Consider the following 9,690-nt stretch of genomic DNA (forward strand, 5'->3'; position numbering starts at 1 on the left):
AAGTTAATTAGAGGGAGGAAGATGCTGATTGTGGACCCAGATGTTTCCAAATGATCCATTGGAACCCCCCCCAACTCTTCCTCTCTTTCACGCCTTTGAATATGTCATTTTGCCAGTGCTGTGAGCAGCATGAGCACCTTTGCCAAAACTATGAGTAAGCTGTGGGTGGGCTTCTGTGTGCATGTGTGTGACTGTTGGCGTGTACTTGGCCTGTGAGCGTGCCTGAGAGTGTGCATATATTTGACCTAACCTACACTGATCAGATGTGCAGTGTTTTCTTTAACAAATCCTATAGGGTGTGAGGCCATGCTTGACCCCCAGTATGGGTCACCTACGTCCCCGTTTTCCTCTGCCACATTGGCTCGCTCACAGGATCTTCAGTAGCACAATACATTTGAGGATATTTTTCTTTCATTTTGCATTAATTCAATTCAATTCAGCCTCAGAAATGGCCAGTTAATGGCACCTTACATTAGCACTAAAATCACTGCTTCCCAGAGTTCAAGCAGCAGACACATTAACTGCACCACAGAGACAGCGATTCCCCCTATATTTATGTTAAGCTGGCCCTTCCTTATGGTGGCCTACTTACACTAAAGTAAAAAAAAAAAACCTACATAATGTGCTCTTTTTATGCAGATACCGGCATCCTCTTATTAGAAGCGTGATGTGACATATATCTCACTCACTGGAAATGGAAATCATACAATTAATGGCGTAACAGTGGTAGGGGATCAGAATTGGGATGCCATTTTGCTCATTCTGCATATTTATGATATGATTCAAACTCAAATAAAGTCATTCTGCATGGTGGACTGGAGAAGCCAGGAATCAACCTTCCGGTTAGGGGACAACTCACCTACCTCCTGAGTCTCCACAGTCACATCTGCAATGTAAAAAGTCATAAAAACAAAGAAAACCCACTGAAGGAGAAGGTGTGCCCAAACTTTTGACTGGTACTGTGTGATTTGCTTCTGACTGTCACATGAGATGTGTTAAGCTCATATGGGAGTCATATAATAGAGTCATCAGATTCACATGAATGGAGGTGCGAATTGTTGTGAAACCACTAGGGTAAAAATGTAAGAAGAGCATTGTTATGTTCTTTACAATTGCAGCAATAAGACTCCTTTTAGCCGTGGCATGGTGTGCTCATTTGGATGTTTCCTTAATCACAACCGAACATGTACGTATGTAGATCACAATCACAATCATGCAAGTGACTTGAGAGAAGGCGTTGCTTGGCTGTCATTCATTTGTAACACAGGCGTTGCTGTTGGTTGGAGTTTTCATTGACTCCTACAGGGCTCTGTACTGAGCTCATCAGCCAACTGCTGTTTGCTTCTGTTTCCAGCATCTGGGAGCCAAATGTTTATTTTCTAACTCAGTCTATTATTGGTGTTAAAACAAACATTTGCTGTTGACCTTGCTTAAGTGCATTATGGGTATAGACATCCTCATCAAAATGTAGCCTGTGTTGGCATATGCAATGACACAGCTGATATCACTTGTCACCCAGGATTCTTGACACAGAGAGTAATGTAAAGTGAATTATATTATGCTGAATGGCATCAAGACATGTTAGCTATATAGCTTAATACCACAGATGGCAACAAAACTTTAATATTATTTAATATGTGAACAGGAACAGATCCAAAAATCATGACAATATGTACCAGTATGCCAAGCACCGACATTCTATGATGGACTGTTTTGTAAGGTCTTTACAGTATTTCCTATGGTTTCATGTATTTTTGTGTAATGATCAACACTATCATTCAGCTACACACAACTGCAAGATTTAAAATTCACCCAAAGGCTCACATCCTTTTAACACAATTTAAACTCTTCCCTGATAACACATACAAGACCTGGCTATCTCTTCTCTGCCATTACTCAGCTATTACTCACAGTAGTCTATCAACGGTGTATTTTCCTAGCTCCCCCATTTCACTGCACCCCCTCAGAGACCAAGGGGTAATTTCACATCCTTGCTGTGCTGCAAAAAAAGGATCGTTTTGAGAAAACTACCATGTTCCTGTTAACATTCATGTTTTTGGATTGTGCAGGATTTTTAAAATGATTTTCATATGCGGGAAAATACCAGCTGTTAGTTATTATGAATATGGAAAAAAAATCTGCATATAAATGCTTCTGCTAATTTAAAAGAATCCCAAATTACCCTGTCCAGAGATAGAGAGGAAAAGTCACAGAGATAAACAGAGCGAGAGAAAAGAAAGGCAAAAAGAGTGAGAAATGGAGTGTGTGTGTGTTCAAGCGTGCGCACGTGTGGTCTCAAAGTGCTCCAAATGTCATTCAAGCTTTAAGGGTTTATCTGTGGGAGCAAGGGCACCTGGCTTAGCTGGCTTTGCTGTGGGGACGGGAGATATCTGTGCACACACTCGCTGAAGATGTGACAGCAGGTATCCACTACAGGGGACAGATACGAAACCATGTCATTATGTGCATATGCATAAAACATTCACCCCAATAAGCTCCTCTTTTCATGTTTGGCTCTGTTTTGTTCTCCGTCAACATTCAAACACAACATACACACACACACACACACATACATAAATCGGAGCCTTGAGCTGTAAAGGCAGACAGATTAAAACAGGGATACAGTACAAGTACAGTGTATATGTTCGCCTCAATCAGTTATCTTCCCCAGTCAAAGCACCACATGATGACTCCCTGAGAGGCTTGAAATTACAATCATGCTCATGTGAAGTGAAGGGAAAATAGTTTGGATGAACACATTCACTACTTTCAGACTTTTTTTTTCCACACTTTTTTTCTGTGCAGCTCCTTTTTTTGCTGACATACACATACAAACACACACCATTGCACTTAACTGCACACACACCCATATGGAATACACACCTGACACACAGACAAGTCCATATGTTGGCAGCTGCCTGGATAAATCATTTTGACAGCTGAACACAGATTGTTTCCCTGTGCTCTCACCTCAAACAGGATGATGGCAGAAATCCCCATGAGTGGTGACAGTAGGAGGTGGCACTGCCACATGGAACACTGGAATAGGATATAATAAATACAAAATGTTATTTTAAAAGACCAATAGTGATTAATAATCCATGAATCATGTTAAAGCCATGGCTGAATCATGATCATGTAGAACATATCAGGAATTAATGAAGCTGAGTCATAGATCAGTTCTCTAATCACAGCTGGAAATTAATGCTGTGAATTAAAGTATTGTTAAAATGACAAGGTAAAAGATTTCATTGATTCAGGTGCTAGGCCACTACACTGGGCACACAGAAGATTTACAGCAGAATGGTCTCTTTACGCAGGCTGACATAATATCACTTTGTGCTACTCCCTTTTAGTACCACAGGTAACACTTGTTCATATTGTGGACACTGTAAGCTTTGTGTTGACCCCAAACTGACATCAATGAATAACTTTTATCCCACAGCGCTAAAACAGTCCTGTGGTTGTGTCAGTATGGAATCTAAGCTGCATGAAAACTAACATGCACTGTGGGCTGTATAACCCCTGATGCCACACAGCCTGCACCTGGCTAGTTAACCGGCCTCAGTAACCGCAGACATAGCAAAGTCTCTTACATGTTGGGGCAGCCCGTGCTGGCGCTGAATCCACTCTGGTGGCCCCTGGGCAGCTGGTGGAGAGGGGCCTGGAGCTCGTGGCTGGTTCCTGTTATCTGACTATTGTCTCTCAGGTATGGTGTGAGTCTGTCCCTGTAAAGCACTACCTGGTTCTGCTAACTCAGTCTCACCCTGCACAAAGCATCCAACAGTCTTTTCAGCAGCTGGCAGGGGAAACAGCCTGTGGGGCTGCTGCCTGTCCTGTAGCAGTGGCCCTGTCTGTGGCGCACCAGCTCTTCTTCCTTCCATAGCTCCTTGATGTCCTGCGTGGTCTTGGTGCACACTTCCTGGGAAAGTGGTGTATGGATGAGCCGCTGAATGGCTGCACTTGGCTGCACATATGTATCTGCACTTGGATGAGATACATCTCTACTGGCTCATCCCTGCTGCAGCATGGTAGTTTTGTGGTCCCTCTTTGCCGGTGTGCTTCTGGCTTCATGCTGTGGTCTGGTCGAAACTGCAGTGCTGGGGCTCCAGTGCGGCTCCTCCCTCTCTCCTGCCTGGCAGGCCTTACTGACTCCATCAGCGGCCTCGTTTTGGCGGCCTCTCACTGAAAGCAGGGTGACAGGCAATCTCTCTGCGGCTACAAGGACATCTGCTCTGGTTGGTAGTGTTACCTCTTCTTCCAGCTGGGTGATAAGTTTCTTGATCTTCCGGAGAGATGTCATCATCTCTGGAGATCCCACTTCTGACGTCAATGTAACGTTTTCTGGCTGAAGAAGGATTGACAAACCAGAGCTTGTCTTTTTCTCTTTTTATTTCTCCATCGGCAAGGTTGTTAATGTAACAATTTGTTGAAATACAGTATTAACTTCATAGCAACAGGGATATGGTGATTTATGAGCATTGGCATCTGATTTGAAAAAGAAATATGAGGTCTATGTCTGATGCATGCGCTGCTCTATTATCTAAAAAGTTTCAATTTAATAGCCAAGATGTACATTTTAAATATGTATTAAAATATGGAGAACTTCTACTTTCTGTGCTGTGTCAAACCACATTTCTTCTTGTAGACTACATTGTTCCCTTTTGTTTTATTTTGAAATGATTCCAAGGATGACACATCCCAAATGTCCAGATCACACATGGACAACATCATATCACTTTTATTAAAAGCATTTTAATTTGCATTCAGACTCTGAACTGTATTCTAATTTTGATTTAATGACAACTAGAGAGGGCCTTTGAGGATGTGATAGCAAATTGTAAAATTATTACAGTGGAACACCTACTTCTTACTGTGTTTTGAGGATGATTTCTTATGTACTTGATGAACAGAGCTCAGGTTTTCATGATAATTTATAGTAGGTGCTTTGAGAAAGTTAATTAGCTGAGATAAATAAATATTCTGCCTAATTGTTGTTCTCACAATATTGAGCACATCATTGGAGGAATTGTTAAATTAACATAAAGCCTCAAATATCTTCTAAATTTGGTTTTAGTTACAGAAATTTGCCTTTGAAGTCAGAGGTAGATAGTGACACTTGTTTTTTCCCATCCTAATCCTGGACTTGTCCTGTGAGCTCTACACAGGATATATGCAAAGATATGGCTGTGCTTAACACAGCTAAGGTCAAAGGGTGGCAAGAAGACATCTCCCAGTTCACCTATGTAATAATTTTCTTCCTGGTGCTGTAAAAGTGTTCACAGTGGAGGATGCATAGGGTACCATATGAGAAGATGCACATGTTATCATTTGCCCAGTTCAACTCAAATCTACATAGGATTGTTTATTTCTAGATTAAAAGGACAAAACTGCAGCAAATGAATGTCTCATCAACATTCAGTTAGAGGACACACTGAACCTGACATTTCACTGGTCAGCGTGACAGAACTGGTAAAACACAAACGGTAGCTATCAGGCATGTTGTTAAGGGTGGGAATGGTTCCAGAAGAGGTTGCACAACTTTCTGAAACAGCGAGGTGCTGACCTCCTCCCAGCAGGGTGACAACCAACACTGCCCTGCATCCTGTGCATTCTGACAGCCTGACTGCATGGGAGCAATTTGAAACTCAATGGGAACAAGTTCTCTCTGAAGTGAGTGCTCACTATAACATAATATGTGAAATAGCCTGTGATATTTGCTATGAAGGTGTTTTTGGAAAGTAGTTTTTTTTCTTTTCACTATAACTTATAAGTGTGAAGTGTTAAACAATTGGTTCATCACTGAATTTCTTTCCAGGACTGTGCATATGTGGAGTTGTGATGCCTAGCTTAGCATTAAGGCTAGAGGCAATGGGAAGCAGGTAGGCTGACTGTCAAAGGTAAAATCAAACACTAACCTCCAAAGTTCACCAATTAACACATTCTGTGTCATCTGTTTAGTCTGTACACAAAATGAAATGTGAAAATGCAACAACCTTTTTGCTTTACAAGAAGCAATAACCTAGTGCAGTGACCGCACCAGTCACAAATTAATTGTGAATCCATACTGTACAACAGTACAGTAAGTGCAATAATCACTTGTTTTTCACAGCAAAGCCCTTCATGTAGCATTTTTTAAACACACAAGCTATATGTGGGTACAGCATACCTTTATAAGACCATTCAAATTTCCCATCTGCTCAGGCATCTTCTTCCCTCTCACTTCCCAGACCTCCTCATCTAAGCTCCTTTCTTCTTGGCCAGTTGCATTTAATCATTTCAGCTATCTCTTCCGTCATAAGTGGCCAACGGCTTTTAACAAGACGCAGGAGGCCAAGCGCGCATTGTTAAATGCTCTCTGCCCTTCCATTTCCTTCACTTGAGCACAGTGGTGATGGAGTCTCATGTCTGGAAGCTTTATTTCCCCTGTGGGCACTCTAGCATACTGCGGGTCATTTGTAGTGCTTAGATGGCTGAGCTAGTGAACACATCTCAGCCTAAGCCTTCTACAGAGTGCCTCAGTCTGTAAGCTGTAAGCCTACAGCCAACAAAGAGAGGGAGGCGTCACTGGGCTTCTGTCACAGTGAAGGAGCTGTGTGGCAATGAGCTGGGTTGTCTGCAGTTGCCAAGAGGAAGTTGTTTCCACTGTCATGAAATAATATGAGCATCATGTGAACAATACATATTTGATTTATGGTAGGTGCATGTGGTATGTGTATGTAGATTTCAGTCCTGAAACCTTAACTTAAAAGAAAAGCTACTGTTTGTGATATAAAAAAAGAAGATTTATATTGAGCAATGAGTTTGGATTAGCCCCAGTTTATGACTCTCAAGTGACAGAGATAATCTTCCGTCAACTGCAAAAATTGAGACTCAGTGATCATTTTAACCACCAAAATTCTGAAGGTATTTCCCAAATCTTCATAGACCTTTCTAACAATGTGGAATCAAAACTAATCTTGTTCTGTCCATGGGGCTAAATTTGGCTGAGATTTTGGAGCATAAACATCTGCTGCTAATGTTAGCCTGCACTCTGCTGAATTGGTGTCCAGCAAGCCCCCCACACCTTGGAAAAATACCACACTCTGAATGTGGCAGTCAGGGATTTTATTTATTTTTTATTTTTTTATTTTTTTTGTAATTCCACAAAATAACGTAATATCAAATGCATATTTTCTTTGACCTAAGCTAGTTAGAATGACATGCTAATGTTTTCAGGTTACATTTACAACAGCTAAGTTCGCTGTTTAATCCACTCTTTAGACCTTTATTATTATTATGAAAAATTAACTTCATACAGTATATGGAGTATCACTCCTACTGCTTCAACATGTTGAGAAGTCTAAAGCTTGACAGACCTGCTGTGCCTTGTTGTGATTGCTAAATGATGATGATTGCTGTTTGGGGAAGAAGTTTAATAAATTATCAGTTTCATGTTCTACAGCCAATGATGTTTAGAGTTCAAACTGTGTAACTGCTGCATTTCAGCCGAATAAACAAGCACTGTACAAACTATATCCATAAATGCTTCCAAGTAGTTGCTCAAACAGATATGAGTGAGATGACACCAATTATGAACAAAACAGGAGATTAATAAGCAGCATGAAAACAATTTACTGTAACATTTAAAAACCTGAGAAGGTTAATGGAGGTAAATCTCCAGTGTCAAAGGTGTGATAATGTGCAATAGAATTCCTTCTGTCAAAATGTATATTTGGAGCCAAGACAAAAGCCCATCTGTTGATGTGAGGAAGGATAAACAGAATGAGTGGGACGAAGACAAAACTGCTTTTACGTTCATTTCCGAGCTAAACAAAAATAAACTGGGAGCATGAACAGAGCATCAATATCACCTACAGTAATTGGCATGGACTTACCAGAGTACCACTAAAGAACAATCTCAGTGCAGCCTGTGTAGCAGAAAGACAGAGAAAGAGACAGAAATCAAGACAGATGAACTGGTGTCCTTTGTATACCAGAGAAATCGCTGTGATAAGTTTACTATGTGACACAAGTGTTTAGTGGAAATGAGTGAGATCTCTGTGGTGCCAGTGTTTTTATGAAAGAAGAGTGAAAGAAGACCCTCCTGACAGGATATGTCAGGTAGCATCAGTCTCATTACATCACTGAGCCTGGCTCTGTTTATTACTGTCAGATGGAGTTCTTTTTGCTTTTCGTCTTTCTCAAATGACTCTGTCAATGCACTACATGCAGGCATTAAGCTACATTTCTTTCTCTGTGCATGGGCATAGATATATGCCTGAGTGGGCATGGATATGCATATGTGTATGCTGCAGTCCTGGCAGAGATGCAGAAAATAGTGTGGATTGTGTTTGAGTGGCACCTGCTCTGTGAAGCAGTTAGCTTCAGCCAGTCCTCTGTGATTTCAGCCATGCTCATTATATGGCCCAGAGCTGCCTCCACTCTGATTCAGCCAAAGCCCTAATGGAGGATAATGATCCACACAGTTTCCCTGCTGACTACCAAGGCATTCAGCAAGGACTGGTTAACCACAGAGCCATAGTGCCATAATCCCTGACAATCCACCAATATGGGGGGAGAAAACAAAAACACAAAAGAAGGATGTAACTAATGTGCCTTGCTAATTCATGATATTGTATTGGCTTTTATATTTACAAATATCTACACAGAACAACAAACACTTTTCATCAAGCTCTGTTGCTGCTGGAGGCCAAATTGGAACATGCAGCAACAAAAGTGAGGCCCATTTCTCTCTTCTGATATAACATCAGTCACAGGCTTTTAGACCTGCAGGACTGAAGCATTTGATCTGAAAGAATAGATTTGGCTATAGATATTACAAAACACTGCATAGACTTGTGAAGGAGAGTTTGGGGAGCTTCATGGAGGGCAGTTCGAGTGCAGTTGGATGTGAGTGCAGAGGGAGGAAAGACAAAAAATGGTGCAGAACAACAAAATGTCAAGATGTCAAAGAAATTCCTGCTATATATTTCCCTTAAGTCCAAAGTACCTGCTTCAAAGACCTTAACCACAGACTCTGTGGGGCCGGTGTCTGGTGGAAATTGGAATATCATTCACAGTTACCCTGACTGGCTATCAAGAAAAAATGGATGGTCAAATTACAGTAACCTTTGTGAAAAACCCAAGGACGATTATAATTGTCTTCTGACTTCATGAACATACAGTAGTTGCACATCCTTGCATTCTGATTTTGGCTCAGTGCAGCTTGTGGTATTATTTAGGCTGCAACACATTTTAAATTCCTTTTCTGCACCACCAAGCAGGCAGTCGTCTCCCCTATCAGTCAAGTCATTCTCTATGTGTCGTGTCAGTCTGGTGTGAATAGGAGATAATTAGAAGCTGCATCCTTTTATGCTGGGGATCACTATAGAGACCCAACAAGTGGCGACCTACACCCGCTGCTCTCAAAGAGATCTGCCTTACTCACTTTTTGTTGCCACTGCCATAGGCTGAGTCAGTATGTGCATATTTGTGTGTGAGAGTGTTATGCTGTGAAGAGGTTATTTGTGGCAGACTACTGTGGGCCTTTGTTTCCCTTGTCTCTTTGCTTCTGACAGAGGGAGGAAAAAGCTCTAGCACACTGCTTTGATCACACACTAGACCAGCTTCATACTGATGGAGGGAGGGGAAGCAGGGAGCAAGATGAACTGATGGGAAAGTGAACGAGTTACAGAGCAGAGGTGGAAC

The sequence above is a fragment of the Monopterus albus genome, unplaced genomic scaffold (genome assembly GCF_001952655.1).
Source record: "Monopterus albus unplaced genomic scaffold, M_albus_1.0 scaffold2.1, whole genome shotgun sequence".
NCBI classification, from domain to species: domain Eukaryota; kingdom Metazoa; phylum Chordata; class Actinopteri; order Synbranchiformes; family Synbranchidae; genus Monopterus; species Monopterus albus.